Raw genomic sequence first — 19,711 nt, forward strand, 5'->3', positions numbered from 1 at the left:
TTTCTTTTGCCTTCTCCCTATCATATGCCAAAGCTTTCCCTTTCGTTGTCCTAGGTTCCCCTGGCCATCTGTTAGCGGCATATGATCGCCATGCATGAAATGCATCCCATTGTAATAAACGTACTTTCTTCCCTTTCTTTTCACGTTCCCTTAAACAATCTTCTAAATAAAGCATTTTATCTCTGTCAAATGTCCCATATTCTGGAAACTGTAGATCAGGATTTTTTCTAGTATAATGAGTCCATTGATCTAAGTGCATAGCTGTATGGTACCCTTTTTTCCGTGCCACGTACCATGCTGGTGTGCCACGAGGAGGTGTTGGTTGAGTGACATCTAAGGCTGTCCTGCGGCCTTTAGCTGTGCTCAAAAATAGTTTGCTAAGCATTTTGAATTTTATTCAGTTACTAATTTAATTATCTTTTCTCTTTTAGCACTTGTAATTTCTTTTTAAAGTGCTCTTGAAATACACTATTGTACACTACTTTACACACTTTTTATACTATTTTTCAAAACTTTTTGCAAGATACAGTTGTATGACCTATTTCAACAATATACATATGTATTTTTAATTTTTAGACGTCTTTCAAAAGCATACTATGTCTAAAGGCGACCACCCATGATCCCTCTTAGGAAAGCGACCACCCACGGCCCTTTCTCCTGTCCTTGGGATCCTTAAGATCTTTCACAGGTTGGACAGTCCTCCTCAGGCACTTATCTTAAAGGCACCCTCAGACCTCCCCTAGAGACCCCTAATGGATCTCAGTTTGTACTTTCTGATGTATTGTAGAAAAAACACTATTTCAATTGACAATATTGAGTTCAGTGCAATGAAGCACTGCCTACCTGAACATTAGACCATTCAGTATGCCGTTGTATGCGTCCTTCTTTGCTGTGGCAACAAAATCACCTGATGGCTCAAGGGAAGCTGGTGGTGTCTTTTGTCAAAGGCTTATCAACGGGAGCCCCGTCATCTGGGCGTGTCAGGAAACAAGTCCTCTCAGTAGCTGCGCAGAATACACCGAGACATCAAGGCTCCTGAAGAATCCAAAGACAGCAGCTCTGTATCCTCTGCAGAGACCATCAGTTCCCCACGAGTCACTGGCACCATCTGTAAAAGTATGAAAATTATTAATAGGGACAATGAAGAACACATACAAGGTTTTCAAAAGAATAGTGGCTTTATTGCCAATAAAGCTGCAGCTTGAGACAATTTGCAAGTTTGCAAAGTGATCTGATTTCACAGAGAGAATTCAGGCTTTATATATGTTCACAATCTCTTGACAGGTTATTCATTAACTATTACATCATGGTGTGACCATGCTAGAATTAAATCCACGTGTACATTACAGTATCAAGGTGCATTTCAAAAATATGTCTACGTTCACATTTTACATTATTTGCGACACATCGGACCATGCAGCTACAGGTTAATCTTTAAACCACCATCTCCTGACTTTTCAGGCTTGCCTTGGCCGGTTATCTACATATGTACATTTGCAGTGTTGATCTACTATTGGCAGAGGCCCGTGTCAGCCTTGCCGTGACCGGTTATCTACAAATGTACATATGCAATGTTGATCTAGCAGATGCAGAGGCCCGTGTTTTCTGCTTTCCCACACAATGACACACTTGCTATCTGTGCTAGGTAAACACTTTGCCCCTCTACGACGACAAGGCAAGGACAGGCCAAACATGTCACACTCTAGGTCAGCGAGCAATTCCTGGAAAACGTTCACTGAACTGACTGAACTGCCTCTGGTATAGAGGTGAAAGCTAGTGAATCATTAAACAATTTGGAGTTTCAAACAGAATGGGCACGCACCGGCTCACCTGCCTCTCTTCCCTGGTTTCAGCTGAATTTCAGACAACTTAAGTTAACCCTTTGTGCACCAGCCGTGCACCATGGAGCAACATTTCATTATGACAAGTGGGATCTGTTCATTTGCAAGCAGGTTACAGACAGAAATTAATATAAACTGCAGTTCAATTCAATATTGTAATTTTTCATCTTTGACAACAGGAACACGAACAAAGACGTATGAAAGACACGAAAATGAAAATGCTAGTTGCTCAGTCAGCTCCAGCTGACGGTCATAAGAAGGGTATGACACAGTCTAGCAATTCAGCGGTTCCTGTTAAAGGGACATGCAACTACTGCAAACAGCCAGGTCACTATATTAACGATTGTGCAGTTCTGAAACACAATATCTCTACGGGTAAAACTAAAGAGAGACCACGCCCCCCTAGACAAGACCAGGTCCAACAACAAGTACCCCAGAATACACAGCCTATGCAAGCTTCACAACAGACCGTAGCAGTACCACAGCCACAGCCCATTGCCGCAACACAAAACACGACACAACAGATGTACCAATATACACAAAATGATTATCCCGATTATCAGCGATACACATGAAACAGCCTAGAGAGGGAGGTTGGCTTGCCTCTTATTGAGGTTCCTGTAGATCAAGAGGGTCCTTATGTACATAGTCGAGTATTAGGGAAAGACAGAAAGTTTTTAATTGATACAGGGGCAAGCAGAACAACTATAAGTCACGACGAGGTTCCAGGGGCACCCCTCTCAGGCTAACAGAATGTTTCCCTTGGATTTTCAGGAAAGCCCATTGTTAATGAGGTATCGCAACCCCTTCCTCTTGCAATTGGTCCATTGACACGTACTACAGATCTATTACTTACAAAATCATGTCCAGAAAACCTGTTAGGTATAAAGACACTGAGAGCTCTAGGAGCTGTAATATGTTGTTCCCCGGAAGGAGTACGATTATTTTTACGTGACTTTAAAGGTCACTATGTATTGAGAGACATGGATCACCGGTTACAGAATGTCCCTGCACATTTGTGGGCACAAGGCCCCACTGATGTAGGTTGTATGCACATTACACCATAACGATGTCACACTCAAGGCAGGAGTGGTATTACCACGAATTCGACAATACAAGTTACCCCCAGATGCTGTAGTGGCTTTACTGAAAATCATTGACGAGCTCATTGCACAAGGAGTGGTCGTGGAAACCGACTCCAATGTATGTAATTCCCCTATCATTCCGATTCTTAAACGTACTGATCCAAATGCACCCCCAGTTTATCGATTAGTTATTGATCTGCGCGAATTGAATAAATGCATTGTACCACAGTATCCCGTGGTTCCAGATATCTCTTCATTATTGACAGCTATTGATTCAGAAGCAACGTTCTTTACTGTAATAGACCTCAAGAACGCCTTCTTTAGTGTCCCAATCGATCCAGAAAGCCAGTATTTGTTCGGATTCTGTTTAACCCCTTCCATGCTGGGCCGATTTTCCTCGTGTGCTAGGCTTTTAAAGAATCAATGGCTTTATGACGGCCCCCAGCCGTCATCAGCACACGAGCACTGTAATGCATGACGGATGGGGGCCGTCATCAGCATGGAAGGGGTTAAATGGACGAAGCTTCAAATTTGCACGCGCACCTCAAGGATTCACAGAAAGCCCCAGCATCTATAGCCAAGCACTGAAAAGACAACTTGACAGTATTCATATGCCTGTTAACACTGCCCTGCTTCAGTATGTCGATGATCTGCTGATCACCGCCCGAAGCGAACCTGAATGTGAACAAGCGTCACTGACGGTTTTGCATTTTCTGGCCGACAAGGGGCACAAGGTGTCCCCTTTGAAGCTGCAATTCTGTGTTCAGCAAGTTGTGTACCTTGGGCACTTGCTGTCCAAAGGGGGGAGACAGCTCACACCTGATCGCATCCAGTTAATTGTAAACATGTTACCACCCAAGACACAAAAGGAGGTGCGGGCCTTCATAGGCCTCACTTCGTACTGCAGACAATGGATTCCCCAATACGCATTTCTAGCAAAACCACTCATTCAGTTGACAACCCAGGAGGCAGCGACATCGACTGTGCTCCCTTGGACTCAGGAACATACACAAGCTTTTGAAGACTTAAAGAAAGCCTTATGTCAAGCACCTGTTTTAGCAACACCATGTTACAGTAAGCCTTTTACACTTTTTGTCACAGAACGCGAAGGTACTGCCTTGTCGGTACTCACTCAGGAACAAGCAGGTTCACACAAACCGTGTGCTTACTTTTCTAGCACATTAGATCCAGTAGCCCAGGCCCTGCCTGCGTGCTTGAAATCAGTAGCAGCGACAGCTCTAGCAATCAGACAAAGCGATTCCATAGTATTAGGACATCAATTGACAGTGCAAGTTACACATTCCGTGGAAGTTCTTTTAAACCGAACACAGACCCAGCACTTGACTATAGCACGACTGACAGGTTATGAATTGACATTGTTTCAGCCACACATAGAAATCAGACGCTGTAGCACATTAAATCCTGCCACACTTTGCCATTAAGTGGAACAGACCCATTAGCACATGATTGTATTGAAGTCATTACTATTACGACAAAACCCAGACAAGACTTGACAGACACTCCATTACCAGATTCAGACCTGACACTCTATGTGGATGGTTCATGCATGAGAACAAGTACAGGAGAGTTAGTGGCCGCCTACGCAGTCACGACAGATACCGAAGTTATAGAAACAAATCGTATCGACACCCTGTCAGCTCAAGCAGCAGAGCTCATCGCTCTGACACAAGCCTGTATTCAAGCCAAAGATAAGAGAGTTAACATATACACAGATTCACGTTATGCATTCGGAGTTGTACACGACTTCGGAGTCTTATGGCGAGAGAGAGGTTATTTGACTTCTCACGGTGCCAACATTCAACACGGTCCCCTCATTCAAGCTCTGTTAGATGCAATACATCTGCCTACTGCGATATCTATCATGAAGTGCAAGGCACATACAAAAGTCACCGATATCATTTCCCAGGGTAACGACCTGGCAGACCGAACAGCTAAGCAGACAGCTCAGAATCAGACTCGTGCAACAGACCTGACAAAGACAATAGTCCCGACACCGACACACTGCATGACAGTGAAGGATCCCGCCTTAGATGTAATTGACATGCAGACACATGCTACACCAGATGAAATAAAGAAATGAACTGAACTAGGAGGGATCCAAACAGATCAGGGATGGATGACGAAGGGAAAATCTACATGGTTTCTCCCCGACTCTTTGGTTCAAGTCATCATTAACACAGTACACAGTCCAGCACATCTAGGAGAGAAAGCTATGCTAGACAGTATTCAAAACCTTTGGTTTAATAAACACTTACGAGCAGCAGCTAAACAGAAAGTGCGTACTTGCATGATTTGTTGTCAGTTCAACCCAGGTAAAAGCATTCCTGTAGAGCAAGGTGGATTTCATCCTCCCGATCACCCTTTTGAAGTCCTCCAGATGGATTATATCCAGATGGAACGTTGTCGAGGATTTAAATATGTCCTCGTAGTTGTATGCGCACTTTCCCGATGGACAGAAGCATATCCAGTCCCAGATTACACTGCTCCGACCACTGCCAAGCAGCTGGTTCGTGAATACTTCCCACGGTATGGTTTGCCCCGTATCGTATACTCAGATAACGGTCAGCCATTCTCATCCGAGTTAGTGAAACAGGTTACACTTCTGTTAGGATACCAGTGGAAATTCCATTGTGTCCGGCATCCTGAGGCAGCAGGTCTCGTGGAACGCCATAATCAGACACTGAAAATTCGTCTTGCCAAGATCTGTAGGGAGAAAGGCGTCGACTGGATAGTAGCTTTACCAGTTGCGCTCTTCTATATGAGGATGGTCGCGCATTCTCGAACAGGGCTATCCCCGTACGAGGTGGTCTTCGGTAGGCCACCAAATATGTGGGGGACGCCTATACCTCGTAAAATCACTGATGTTGACTGTAATATGCTGACAGATTACCTTGCCTCCTTGATGTCTGCACTACAATCTTGTCGTTCACAGGTAGCTGCAGCCTTTCCCGACAACACCGAGGTGAAGCCCCATGAAGTGGTTCCCGGCGATTATGTGTTTATAAGAAATTTCGACAGGAGGAGCCCGCTGGAGCCCCGCTGGCAAACGCCGAAATTAGTACTTCTGACCACGAGGACAGCAGTGAAGATCGAGGGCCGCAAGGGTTGGCTGCATTCGAGCCATATCAAGAAATTTCACGGACTGCCTTCTGATTTGAACTCTCAGCCCTGCCCTCCTCCACAGACTGACTCAAAACTCCCCCTGGCTGAGAAAACCGCTTCTCAGGATTATAAAGCAAAACTGAGGTCTAGCAAGTCAGACAGTTTAATTGTTTAAGTCCTCCCCTAGGTGAATCGGTTAAATTAGTCTCTGACATGTATCCCCTAGACCCCAATAGAGAGAGAGATAGACAGAAACAGCTCAAGAAACATGAATATTGTAAATCACTTCGTAGTCACTGTATAGTGACATTATTGATTATGTTTTTTCTAAGTCTTTCGATTATTGCTGCAAGTGTACTGTTGCACATTTACTACCCTATTTTCAAGCGTGCACATTCTGCCTTCAATGTTACTGCTGAACACTCTTTCAGTGAACTGCCCTCGCATGAATTACCTTACCGACTTGTGCTGCGCAACAATACATTCATTAGTATGCTACATCACTCCCATCAGACCAGCAACGCTACAAATTGTTGGATATGTGGCCGACTCCCTCCCTATCAGAAATACAAGGGAGTTCTGCCCCTCTTTCCGTACCCATTCACACACAATGGTTCCTGTGGTGCATGGTTTAGTATGATTAATTCTTTAGATTCAGACGCTGGGGAAATCTGAACGTAGTTTTGCATAAAGCCTGCTACCCTAACAAGGAGGGACTTCCAAAAAGGACAGGGACCGATCTAGAAAATGAAGTATATGGATTAGGTAACTTTACACTTAACCTCATGATTCTGAATGTTGAATCCGAAAACGCACCAGTCTTGCCTGCTATGTCAGTATTACCAGTCAAAGGTGAATTATGTGTCAGAAGGAATGGTTCAGTACACCTGGGTCATAGTAAATGTACTACTGTGATCGAATTCAGTGATCAAGGCAAGTCTACATTTAGAGCTTCACGTCATTCCTATTTTGTTTGTGGTCATACCGCGTATATACGTTTACCTCTAGATTGGGATGGCACCTGTTACATTGCATTCCTTCTGCCACCTGTTTTTCTAGCCCCTCCTGATTACCATAGGAATACCCATCTAGTACACAATAGACCCCAGAGAGATCTCCCGATTGTCGACTACACTGAAACGGCATGGGAGCAATACACAGACTTCAATAAAGGTTTCTTTCCCTACTTAGGTACTGTCTCAAATAGTAAACTGATACGTAAATTAACTAGAACCCTCGAAGCAGTAGTGAATGAAACTACTTCTGCCCTAGGCAACTTAACGGAGGAGCAGTCTGCGATGCGGATTGTTGTTCTTCAAAATCGTCTTGTCCTTGACGTCATCCTGGCCGATAGGGGCGGAGCCTGTAGAGTCATCGGATCGAGCTGTTGTGTTTTCATTCCAGAAAACGCGCCATCAGTATATAGAGCCATAACCCGTCTTCATAAGATTGCAAGTCAGATACACGAGAATCCAGGCACCTGGACTTGGTCCGGTTGGTTCTGGAGTGTGTTGTCAGCCTGGGGATGGAAGGTCCTATCCTTCCTAGGTATTGCCCTTCTCATATTATTCAGTTGTTGCCTATGTTTACAATGTGGGCCGGCGATTTGCGGTCTGTGCGCCACATCATGTATTCCTCATTGAAGTCCACACCGTAAAAAGAAAGAATAGCAAATGATGTTACATGAACAGATTGATAGATTAATGAGGATCGATATGTCATGAAGGGTCCGTAGGGGACAAGGAGGGAATGAGGAAATATGAATCTTTATGATTAATTATGTCCCCTATCTTAGACCCCAACGGCTCCATGTACGTGCTACAAGTACATGTATGTTCCCTCCACTTCTAGCTATGAAGACGCAGATACATTTGCGTCCAACGTTAACATGTCCTCTTTCAGATCCACCATGAATGGGTCGAATATTCTGTTCCTAAGTATGCCTTGCCGCCGTCTTTATATGATGCACTTTTTCACGTTTTTCAGCTCTGGCAAGTTAGGCCCTGATTTCTGCCATCGAGCCTTTCCCTGCCTTCTGCCTCTGGATACTACAGCCTGGACTTGCATCCATAACCCTGAACTTTGTCTTACTTCCTGCGTGGCTAGCGGTGCTGCCTGGCTCGGCCTGCTTGCCTGCCAAAAACTGTATTCAGCCTTCAAGTTATCTGCTCCGCTCCTCGAAAATAAATTCTTGTCTAGTAGTTTAGGTAAACATCCTTCGAGCTGCAGAGCAAAGGGCCCGGCCTTTCTGTCTCTATACAAGTAATTCATTGCTCCCGTTACCATGGTAGGCCCATGCCCCCTCTCATCTCACATAGACACGTAGACGCATATACACGCACTAGCAGTCAGTATGGAATAGCCTCTGCCCGAGAGACCTTTCCTTCCAGATAATACAGTTCCTTAAACATAAGATATTAGATACAATGTGGGATTAGGTTGTTCTGACATCCCAGACTTCTGTCTCCCCATGTGAGGCTAAATGTCAAGTCCCCTGCACCCTCTAGTTCCACGTCAATCACACGTCATGCTGCTGCGCGCGCATCTCTGCCATGTATTTCTGCTGACACTGCGGGATTCTTTTATGGATCCACCCACCTGTGACATTTCATAATGACGTTTCTAGTACACGCCCTTATGCACGCCTATTGTAACACCTTTTTCATTACGTATGTGTATTCTTATCTCTCTTCTCAGCTGTTACGCCTTCTGCATCTGCCTTTACTAAAATGCATTGACTATATATATGATAACCTGTCAATAAAGTATTGTCTATCCCTTCCCGAACCTTCGTGGTGAGGGAATGCGATTTGCCTGGTTCGAACCAATTCCTATTTAAGGAATAAAACCCCTTTTAAAACCTCAAATATCACGGATTCTGCCTCTTATTTTTTCTGAGTTATTCTTATTGAACTTTACCGCATAAATTAAGTATAGGTAATTTAAATTTACCACACGCCTCAACATGTAGAATCATTGACCTTTAACATCATAGAGGCACCGCAGTATGGCATTATTCTAGGGTTGCCTTGCTTGATCAAACACAACCCTTCCATAGATTGGGTTGCCAGGACGGTACTTTTCAACAGTCCAGAATTCAAGGAACAGGGGGGCACAGAACCTAGTGATCTTCCAGTAAAAGCTTCAGCCGCCCTTCTGCACATTGCTACCACAGCAGAGCAAGACATTAGCTTACCAATGAAATATGAACCATACAAAGAAGTGTTCAATGAACAACAAGCCAATGTGTTACTTCTACAGAGTAGCGGTTTGAGAGGAATACGTAGACCACGTGGGATCCGTTGGACACAATGGTACCGGATGAGGTTACTTGCATGTAATCTCTGGTTTATGCCCCTGAAGAAGGGCATACTAATTGCCCGAAATGCATCGGGATTCTTTTTGGGTTCTCTCCCATCAGGACTTATGATGAATAATTAAATTCACCAATGATTGAATGACTGATCATATACAAACGCGTATTTGGAAAGCTTGAGATATATAAAAAATAAACGGTTTGAAAAGTTTTGTTGAACAACTTCATTGATTACCTCTTTTATTTGGACTAAAAAAAAGTAAGCCTCCTTTCGGCATTCTAGCTATGACCTAAGGGACAGGCCCCAAGTAGGGTCTGCTAATTATCTGATCAGGTAAAAACAGCTCAAATCTATACCCATTTGGACCTAAAGGGAGCTCATCACTTAGTCAGGGTAAGAAAGGGCGATGAGTGGAAGACCGCTTTTCGCACTCGTTTTGGGTTATTTGAATACGCAGTGATGCCCTTTGGGCTATGTATTGCTCCTGCTGCTTTTCCGTTTTTTTTAACGAAGTGTTGCAGGACAATGACAATGACAATAGTTTATTTGAATGATTAATAAAAATCAATACAAAAGATAGCAATTAGTAATAATAAAAGCAATCATTATAAAGCCGAACATCTTGCTACGCCGAACATCTTGCTACGGTGCCCAAATTCAAGAAGGCTCGTTCCGGCGGTCGCCGCTTCTCGGTCAAAGCCTCCACAGCCTGGAACCTACTCCCCCTCAGCCTACGTCTGGAACCCTCCCACATAGTGTTCCGTAGGAAACTTAAAACATTCCTGTTTCCCAATTAAAACACTCCCTCCCCCCCCCCTCTGGATATCGACAAGTTTATAGCGCGGGGATGCCTACGGGTCACCAGGCGCTCTAGAAATCGCGAAATAATAATAATAATAATAAAGAAAAAAAGTCTTTAAAATGTATTAGAACATTGGAATGTTGGGAGCTCCATTGCAGACAATGGAGTGCTCCCTGCTTCTACTGGCCGGTAAAGGCCCTCAGAGCAACATTCCAATGTTTTACAAAGGCTTCTCGAAGCTCGAGGGGATTTATATCCCCTCGAACTTTGAGAACCCTATGTTTAATTTGTTAGAACATTCTGCCCTCTAGTGGCAGAATGTTCGAATAGCCTTAATAGGCAATTAAAGTCCCGCTGCCTTCGGCTCGGGCCTTTAACGATTCAGCTGGCCTTTAATAGCCGGTATAGCCCGCTACGGCGAGCTATAAGGCTATAGTAAAACAATGTATATTTTGAAAGCATATGCTACATGAAAGCTTCCCCCAGGTAAAAAGTCACTTTAAGCCATGGTTGTCTTGTCCATTAGTGAATTTAGCAAAGTTGGCCATGTACTTCACCGTGTCCAACAAGTATAATTGAAAAACTGCCTCTTTTACCGTCCGTACACCTAATTGAAGAGAATGGGCTTTAGATGAATTCGACGGGCTGATAGCAGTGCAGGACAGCATAAGAAAATGTGCGCTAGAGTTTCGCGTTTATAATGACAGAGGCGACATTCCATGATAGCTGGGCCAACTTTGACAGCGGGATACAGTTGTTTTAAGGGGAGCACATGCAGTCTTGCAGCCAGGATCCTTTGTAGGGCTTGCCTACCCAACGACTGTACAAGATGTGGTTTGTGGCCATTTAAAATATGGGGAGAGCTTTGAGACTCATGGAATCCTCTGACCGTCAATGCTTCAATGTCCAGTTTTCTTGAGCAGGTTCTTACTTGCTTTTTCATAATTGATTTGATGGCTGTATATTTTATTACGTTAGGGTCCCAATTTTCTCTTGCTAAACTCAGATGCTCTTTGGCCAGGGTTAGGCTGGTTGACCATGGGTTACCTGATTTTGTAAATATTTTGTTTGGGGCATATTATCAAGGGATTTATCTCCGCTTTTTTGGCTTTAAAAGCCAAGAAAGCGGAGATAAAATTATCTCCCTATCAGCAACAGGGTGCTAACACGCAAATTCGCATGTTAGCACCCTTTTTCTCTACGCTTCCCCTTTTATCTCTAATGAGATGCAAAGGGGGCGTTCCAGAGAAAAATAATAGGAGAAAGGTTGTTAAGGGACATTTCTCCTATTATCAAGGATTTCGTTAACCCTGTTAGTGATAAAAAAAGCAGTGCTAACCGCGGTTAGCACTGCTTTTTTTACACCTGGTATTTTTTTGACTTAGCCATGATATCCTATGGAAGGTGGATATCATGGCTAAATTTGTGAGCCCCTATCATCAAGCTAACTCCAAACTTCGAGAGATTATCGTTGGTTTTCCAGTGATAATCTCTCAATTGGCAGTTAGAGCGAGGATTTTTATCACTACTGAGATAAACCTTGCTAATAGCAAGTTATATCTGCGATAATTTCCGGCGATGCTTAGCGTTAAAAAATTCGTTGCTAAGCATCGTTAGCGGTAAATATCGCTAAACGTTGGTAATATGCCCCTTTGTTTATTACTTGCTTCATCGAGTTCTCCGGAGCTGTGGTTGTTAAGTACTAATATTTTGCCATGTTTGCCAGTTCTTCCAAGGATTGCCGGCTGAGATTGAATTCTAAGTGAATTAAAGTGTTCCTTGTGCAGGATGGAAAACAAAATAGCTTTTTATAAGCTGCGCAGTAGATCTTTTCGAGACCTTGACCCAATTTGCCAGGGAAGGTCTGTATAGCGTAATTGAGGGAGGGTAATAGTTTTGCTTTCAGAACCCGTTGAATGGCCACGGCGGTTGGGCTTTCCGAGGTCACATTAAATTTGCAGATGCCGTAAGTTACCATTTTGGCTTTCTGCGGGAGCTTAGTTCGATGGACCTGTGGGCGACCAGTTTCGCTGAGCCGTACTCCAAGATAGTTGTATGCTTGTGTGCTAGATAACGTAAGTGGTCCCAGCCGCCATTTTATTAGCTTCTTTTTTGGGTAGCGGCCAAAAATCAGTAGTTTAGATTTTGCTGGGTTTGCGACCAGTTTGTTTTTGGCTTTGTAAACTGCTAGTGCTGTTAAACCTTTCTGAAGACCAACTTTGGTGTGGTACAAAAGGACTAGATCATCTGCATACTGGATTAATTGGAGTCTGGTTCCCTCAATCCTTACCCAGTTTAGCTGTATATAAGTTGAAAAGAAGCGGGGCAAGGACACAGCCCTGCTTTAAGCCATGGTCTGTACCGATTTTTTCCGTGGCTGAGTCACATGAGAGTTTGACTCTTACCCATGTCTGAGTATACAGTGATCTGATAGCTTGCAGAAGTTTCGGACAAATGTTCCAACTCACCAATTTACTCCATAAGATGTTCCGGTCAATGCCATCAAATGCCGCTGTATAATCTATAAAGCAGGCAAAAAGAGGCTGGGTGCCTTGAATCATTGTTTGCTGTATATTATACGAAAGGGCTATAATGTTGTCTATGGATGAGCCTCCCAGACGGAACCCTGTTTGGTAAAAGGGGAGCAAATTCTCCTTGGTGACCCAATGTGCTAATTCCATGAGGAGAGAGCTCGCGTATGCCTTGACCTCCACATCCAATAAGGCTATCATACGATAGTTCTTAGGATCTGTGCTTACTCCTTTTTTGTAGATAGGATGTAACAGGGATCCCCTCCAGGAGTCTGGGACATCCAGAAGGAGTCTGCACTCCGCGTACAACTGACCCAGGTTCTCGGTCCAAAAGTCTATGTCTTCTCTAAAGAGAGAGCCTGGTTGCCCGTTCAGTCCCGGTGCCCCGTTGGGGCGTATTTTTTTCAGTATTGCTCTTATTGTTTTTCTTTCAGCAGGTGTGATGTTCACAAGGCAGGCCGTTGATTCAGTTGGTGTATCAATTAGATGTTTATCGGGAGATGTTCTTAAGTTTGGGTTTTGCTCTAAGTCATTAGTATAGAGAGTTTTTACGTGGGCTATCCAAGTTTTTGCATCGAGTGGATTTTTTTTATTACACTGCCTATTGCTAAGCTTGTTTATATGTTGCCAAAATTCTTGGGTCTTACTAGGGGCAAGCAATTCAAAGATTTTCAGCCATTTTTGGTCAGTTGCTTCACGTTTCACCTGCCAAACCACTTTTGCGTGTGCCTTGGTCACCTCTTTTAGCTTATTTTTTGCAGTTACCGATCTGCTTTCCCGATAGGCTCTGCGTTTGGAATTAAGATTTTTTGATATTTTTTTTTATTTTGGCTGGAATCCCAATTTGTATTTGGAGTTGTCATGAACTCTTTGATTGATGTTCTCACGAAGTTGGTAGGCCAAGTCGTATGCGAGAACGCCCCATTTCCCAATTCTTCCATGGTCATTACGGCCGACCTGCCAACCTTTCCAAGACGATTTCCATGCAGCAAACTTGTAGGTCGGGAGCGGACCCCATTTGATTCTTTTGAGGAGTCTATGTTGTTCGTCTCCATTTGTAGCTCCAATATAGTAGAGGGTGTGTCTAGATTTCGCACTCAAGAAAAGCTCTAATATGAGAGCGGCATGGTCGCTGTCGGACCTAGGTTGAACAGTATAACTTAACATGTGGCTTTGTAGGCGTTCACTTAGTATCATGTAGTCTCCTGTTGTCTGGTTGTTAAAGGTAGGCGGTATTGATACTGTTACGTTGTTTTTTATGGTGATCTGATGTGTTGTTGCCAATTTGTAGGCTCGCATTAGGGCGTTGAATCTTTTAGTACTCGAATTGTGGTGGCATTCATCGGTTAAGTTCCCTATATCGTGCAGATTTAAATCGCCCAATATGATTGAGTCCTTACCTGCATGTCGTAGCAGTAGGGCTTTGATCTCTTTGATAGATCGATCAGTTTGTTTTTTGAGTTTAAACCCATGACGATCATAGTAGATGTTAATGAGGAGAATTGAAGTCGGGCCCTTAGTCATTGTAAGGCCTTTCAAAATTCCAGCTAATAACATTCCTGAAATGTTCCTTAATATTGTGAAGTTTACTTTTAATGCGTGCTTAATATAAGTTGAGATGCCGCCTGACGGTCTCCCAAAGATGTTAACCTTTTTTGAGGTATAAAATAATCAGCAAAGTTCCATAATGGTGTGGAGGAAGTGCCCCATGTTTCCTGTACACAAATGATTTCCGCTCCTACCATAAGTGCTACTGCGCCCGGACTTTGCAAGGCTTTGTGTATTCCTGCAACATTCCAATACAGTATGTTGATAACTGGAGTATTCGTGGGATTAATGTGGGGAGTGCAGCCAATTTTAGGAATTACTTGAGGTGAATGGTTGCCAGACTGTTGGTTGGTGCTAATGATGCATGAAAGAGGCTCTTTGCATCTGATGTTGCCCAAGTTATTATTTATTGTTAGCAGCGTATTATTTAATGAGTTGGCACTATTGATATTAGGGAGTGGGATTTAAGGCCTGGGCCAGCCAAAACCAGTCTTTGTGGCCCTGACCCGTCATTGAGCAGGATCGTTTGCCTCCTTCAGTGTATTTAGATATTTGAATTGAGTTGGTTTTCAGCTGTATTGGCTGTGTGCCTCCTAATGATCCATGTAGGATAGATCCAATGGCGGGGAGGAGTGAATGAGTTGTATACATATTTTTCCTATCCCTCAGATCATCGTTACCCTGTTTGCTTTTTATATCTCTAAGATTTCCGGATATTTCATTGCTAGTGGGGGTTTAATTTTAATTCCCCAATTATCCAGTTGTATTTTGTATCCCTTCAGAGCCTTTGCCATGTTGGAATTGGCAAAGGTTATCTCAGTCGTTTCGTTTTGTTCACTGGGCCTTGGGCCTAGAAAGGCCACCTCCTTTATATCTGTTGTTTTTATATTCTCCAGGCCAGGAATGTTTTTGCAGAGTTTCAGGAGGTTCCCACTATTGAGGATGTCCCAGCTCCCTTGCGAGATATATTCTGGATATAGGAATACTTTTGGATTTTTGAGCTCATGGTCCAGAGACTGAGCGGGATTAAGCGAGACAAAGGGTGCTGTTGGGGTAACAAGGGGCTCGTTTAAGTTTAGATTCCGGGTAAGGTTATCCCCTGGGACCCGTCCTTCGTCGATCCTGATTGTTTTTATGGTGTAAGTGTTCGGGTTAAACCTAGAGGCGATGGTTTGGTCCCCCTTGAGTCGGCCCTCATTATTGCTAGCTTGAGTAACAATTTGCTCCCTTTGCGAGATAGATGTAAGTTCCAAATGTTGGCCCTTATGGGCATATTTTTCCATTGTGTCAATTTTTTTCCTGTTTTCATTCTCAAGACCATTGACCTGTATGCCCTGTTCATGCTTCGAGATGCTACGTGACACAGGAGATCTTTGAGTTGAAGCTTTAAGCAAGTATTCACTTGGAGCACATGGTAAGCTCTTCAGAGCCAATGCCCTGGTTGTTATTTTGTGTGTTTGTGCTTGCATTTCTCTTGTGTGTTCAATAAGGGTTGAGCCCGACCCTCCTGGTCCTCACTGCTTGCCACTTTGATATATATATTTGCTGGTGCGAACCAGTGCTCAGTTATCCCTTTTGCATAGCTTTTGTTTTTTTTTAATTTTATTTAACTTTTTCAGTTTTTATCTTATTTTTCCTTGACAAGGATTGCCGTACTGATGGAGATGGATTTAAATCGTTCGGTTTGCCGGAACTGTTATTATTAGCTATTGAATGAGATTGTGAAGATGCGTGTAAATTTGGATTTGGGATCAGAAGGTTGGCATTCGATGGACTTTTTATTTCGTTGGTGCTGTTGCAAATAGTTTCTTCGGTTTGCTCTAGGCTTTTCTGGGTGACCTTTGAGCATTGGTTTAGATACAAAGTAGACTGAGAATTACTAATTATCGATTTGTTTGTCGAGTCTCCAACTAACCTTAAAGTTGGAGACATGATCTTTGTCCCCTTGTGTGGGGTCTTTATGCCTGTTCTCTGCAGTGGTTTTTGGGGGGAGCAGCGCGACGTGTTGCTTTTCCTTCTTTTTACCTTGTACTTGAGATCCATAACTAGGTGTTCATTATTTCCGGAAGTTTTTCTAAGGACTGCGATATCAGGGAGCACCCACAATCCAAAGGTTTCATTGTTACTTCTGTATCTGCCTGCGCTCTGCGTATTAAGGAATTTAGATGTTCCAGTTTTGAATCCACTCCAGAAATTGAGCTGGCTACGGACTGCAAAATGTTGATTTGAAATCTAATTTGTCCGCGTGCATTAGTGCAGCATTTCCCATAGATATCAAGGCCTCATTGATTAATACAAGATGGTTTTCTATTCTTTGTGAGGCCAAGCTGGATTCCCAGAGCGGAAATGTGCGTTCGAATTTATTGTGCTCTCCTCCAGCCCTAAGACAGAGAGCTCGTTTGGATGGAATATCACGTCATCTTCTTCATCCCCCGTTTTGATGGGTAACCGTGGAGCTGCCGGGGAGCCTGATCGAGGTTCTGAGGGTATACAGTTGATCTTAGGGATAGCGGGATTTTCTGTTAGGGGGTAGGATTCTTTGTTTGTATCACTACCTCCTACGGCTGTATTAAGTTGTGGTTCTGGAAGGTCATTGGGTAGGTTTTTAAACACCACTGTGTTCCTTCCTAAGTCGTTAGCTCTGATCTGGTTCTGGTCAATTGAAAATTCCACAGTTTGTTTTGTCTTACCCTTGACGATCAGAACTTTTGGAGATAGAGGAACAACTGATGGGGTGTTGGTATCGGCATTAAAGCAGTAAGTGTCCCGCCTTAAGGCGACGAGATATGTATCAGTTGATTTTCCATGATCAAGCAGTTTGTTTTGTTTTGGTTGTTGTTGAAAGTATTTCCTGATATCGTTGGAGCCGTTAGGGCTTTTACTGTTACAAGTATCGCCGCTAATGTTTGTATTTGTGCATTTAATACAGACTATATTGTCTGTGTCGTAGAGGTGGCACGGAGTTCCTGATGAGCCGATGGCCCCATTTGAGCCTATTTTTGTCTTTGTGGCTTCCGTCCTGGAGACTGACCCAGACCCAGAAGTTAAAGGGGAGTTTGTTCGTTCTTCTCCCACTTGTTCCCCATCATTTGTAGTCTTGTCTTGTAGGGTTGTGTCGTATCTTATGTTATCTTTGCCCACAGGGTATAACATCCTAGCCTTTTGGCGATGTGCAGATTTGTGAGGGCGATAGTTAGGGTGGGCTTGTAAAAGGCCTGCATTCCTTGTCCGCATGGTTACTCGTCACAGTGAGCGATTATCATTATATTTATTTTATTGTTCAGTTAATTAAAACCTTAACAACATTTCCTTATCGGTCTTAAGCATAATTAAAATGTGATCAATGAATAAGGACAAATACAACACATTTCCATTTTCATCTCAACTTAAATTAAAATTTTGATCATTGAATTTGGTCTTCTATTTAAAACCTAATAATTATATTTAAACAAATAACTGGAAATATTAAAGAAATAAACCAAAAACTTAGTATTTACATTGCGTTCACAAGTTTTTCGAAAGTCCTCATGAACTGATTAGCTGTCACCTACTCCTCAATGTGGCGTCTTGTGCCTTGGTAATATGGGTTACGTTGTGTGCTGTTTTTGTTTAAGGTGTTGACCGGCGCTATTAGCACAAACAGGCGTGCATGGGAGGATGGTTAGTTCCTTTAAAGCAATTGACCGGTGGTGACTACAGGGGCCCCCTGGGTCTTTTGTCTTAACCGAGACCAAGCTAGCAATAGTGTAAAAGTTGATGCAGAATGCTTGGTCTAGTTATTGATTCGTTTCTGGTTCGTTACTGGATTTAATTGAGTCAAATTGGGTCGGAGAAAGCTATTGTGAGCGACCGTTCTTACAACTTTCCTCGCTGCTCTCCGCACTTAGGTCGCTACCTCCCCTCCGCCTTCGTTCACATTACCCAGCCATCGAGGGGGGGTAGTTAGCGCTATCAGTTTCAATAAGCACTACTTCTGCACTGAACTTTCTGTACTTCTGTGCTTCTGTGTTGGTAATTTAGTGATATAGAAGGAGTCAAGGGTCAGGGGTGATGTGGTGAAATGGGGGAGGCAGTAGGGTGGCAGTGCGTCAAACTGACTCACCTTACTTCGCTGCTCTCGTCCTGTAGAAACCCTCTCGTGGTGGAGACGCCACGTGTCTCACTCGCTCAAACGATGGTCGAATGCCTCAGTTCCAGGCACACAGCTCCGGGCACCCACTGCTTTGCCTCCCTCATTAGTGCCGTCGCTGCTGATGCCGAATGGGAGGAGCAGCCGCTGCAAACACGGGAAGCGCAGGAAAAGACCTCCGCGCTCAACCCAAATGCATGCCACCTGTCGTTACTGCCACAGGTACACTGAACGTTAATGTTCGCTCCCTGCCGCAGCCGCCTTCTCCTCCCTGGCGGCTAAGGCTACACGATACTCAACACCACCGTGAAATTCCAGCTCAAATCTCACGGAGGGGCATGTCTCGTGTTGGGCTCACTTGCAGCTCTAGGCTCCGCGTCTGCCGTGACTCGCTCGCGGTTCACGGCACCAGGGTCGGAAAGGGTCTCGGAGCCCACGGCAGAAAGCAGGTGGCTGGTGGCTGGCGGGATCCCACTCCTTACAGCTTACAGCTTTCGCTACAGCCGCTGCTGCAGCCGGGCTTCTTTAACGTGCGTGTGCTGCTCTCCTCTGGACACTCGCAAAACCAGGAACGGATCTCCACGAACACTGGGGCAGGAGTACCTAGATGTTTTCACTGTCGTGTACGTTGACGATATTTTGATTTATTCTGATTTATTCTGATTTTGTGGACCAGCACTACCAGCATGTGTGTTTGGTCCTGCACGCATTGCGTGACAATGGGTTATTTTGCAAGCTGAGTAAACAAGAATTTCATGTTCAGAGGGTGAAGTTTTTAGGAGTAATCATTTCACCTCAAGGATTGGATATGTCTGATCACTAGATAAAAGCTGTAAAGGACTGGCCTCAACCAGTCAACGTGAAAGAAATAACATGCTTTTTGGGCTTCGCGAATTTTTACCGAACGTTCATCCCACAATTCTCAAAAATGGTAACACCAATAACAAAACTGTTGAGAATTTTTTTTCCATTTGTATAGACTACAGAAACCAAATCCTCCTTTTCACAGTTGAAAGGAGCCTTTACTTCAGCCCCAGTCTTGGCCCATCCAGATCCGGATAAGCCATTCGTAGTGGAAGCAGATGCTTCAGGCCTAGCAGTGGGTGCAATCTTGTCACAACGGAATGCAAAGACAGGACAGCTACACCCTGTAGCATACATGTCTCGCAAACTTAACGAGGATGAAACAAGATACAGTTTCGCTGAAAAGGAATTAATGGCCATCAAGGATGCCTTTTCTACATGGAGACATCATTTGATGGGGGCAAAAATGTAGTTACTGTATACACGGACCATAGAAACTTACAATTTATAAGGTCAGCCCGCTTATTATCC

This window comes from Lissotriton vulgaris, chromosome 1_2 (genome assembly GCF_964263255.1).
Source record: "Lissotriton vulgaris chromosome 1_2, aLisVul1.2, whole genome shotgun sequence".
In the NCBI taxonomy this organism is placed as follows: Eukaryota; Metazoa; Chordata; class Amphibia; order Caudata; family Salamandridae; genus Lissotriton; species Lissotriton vulgaris.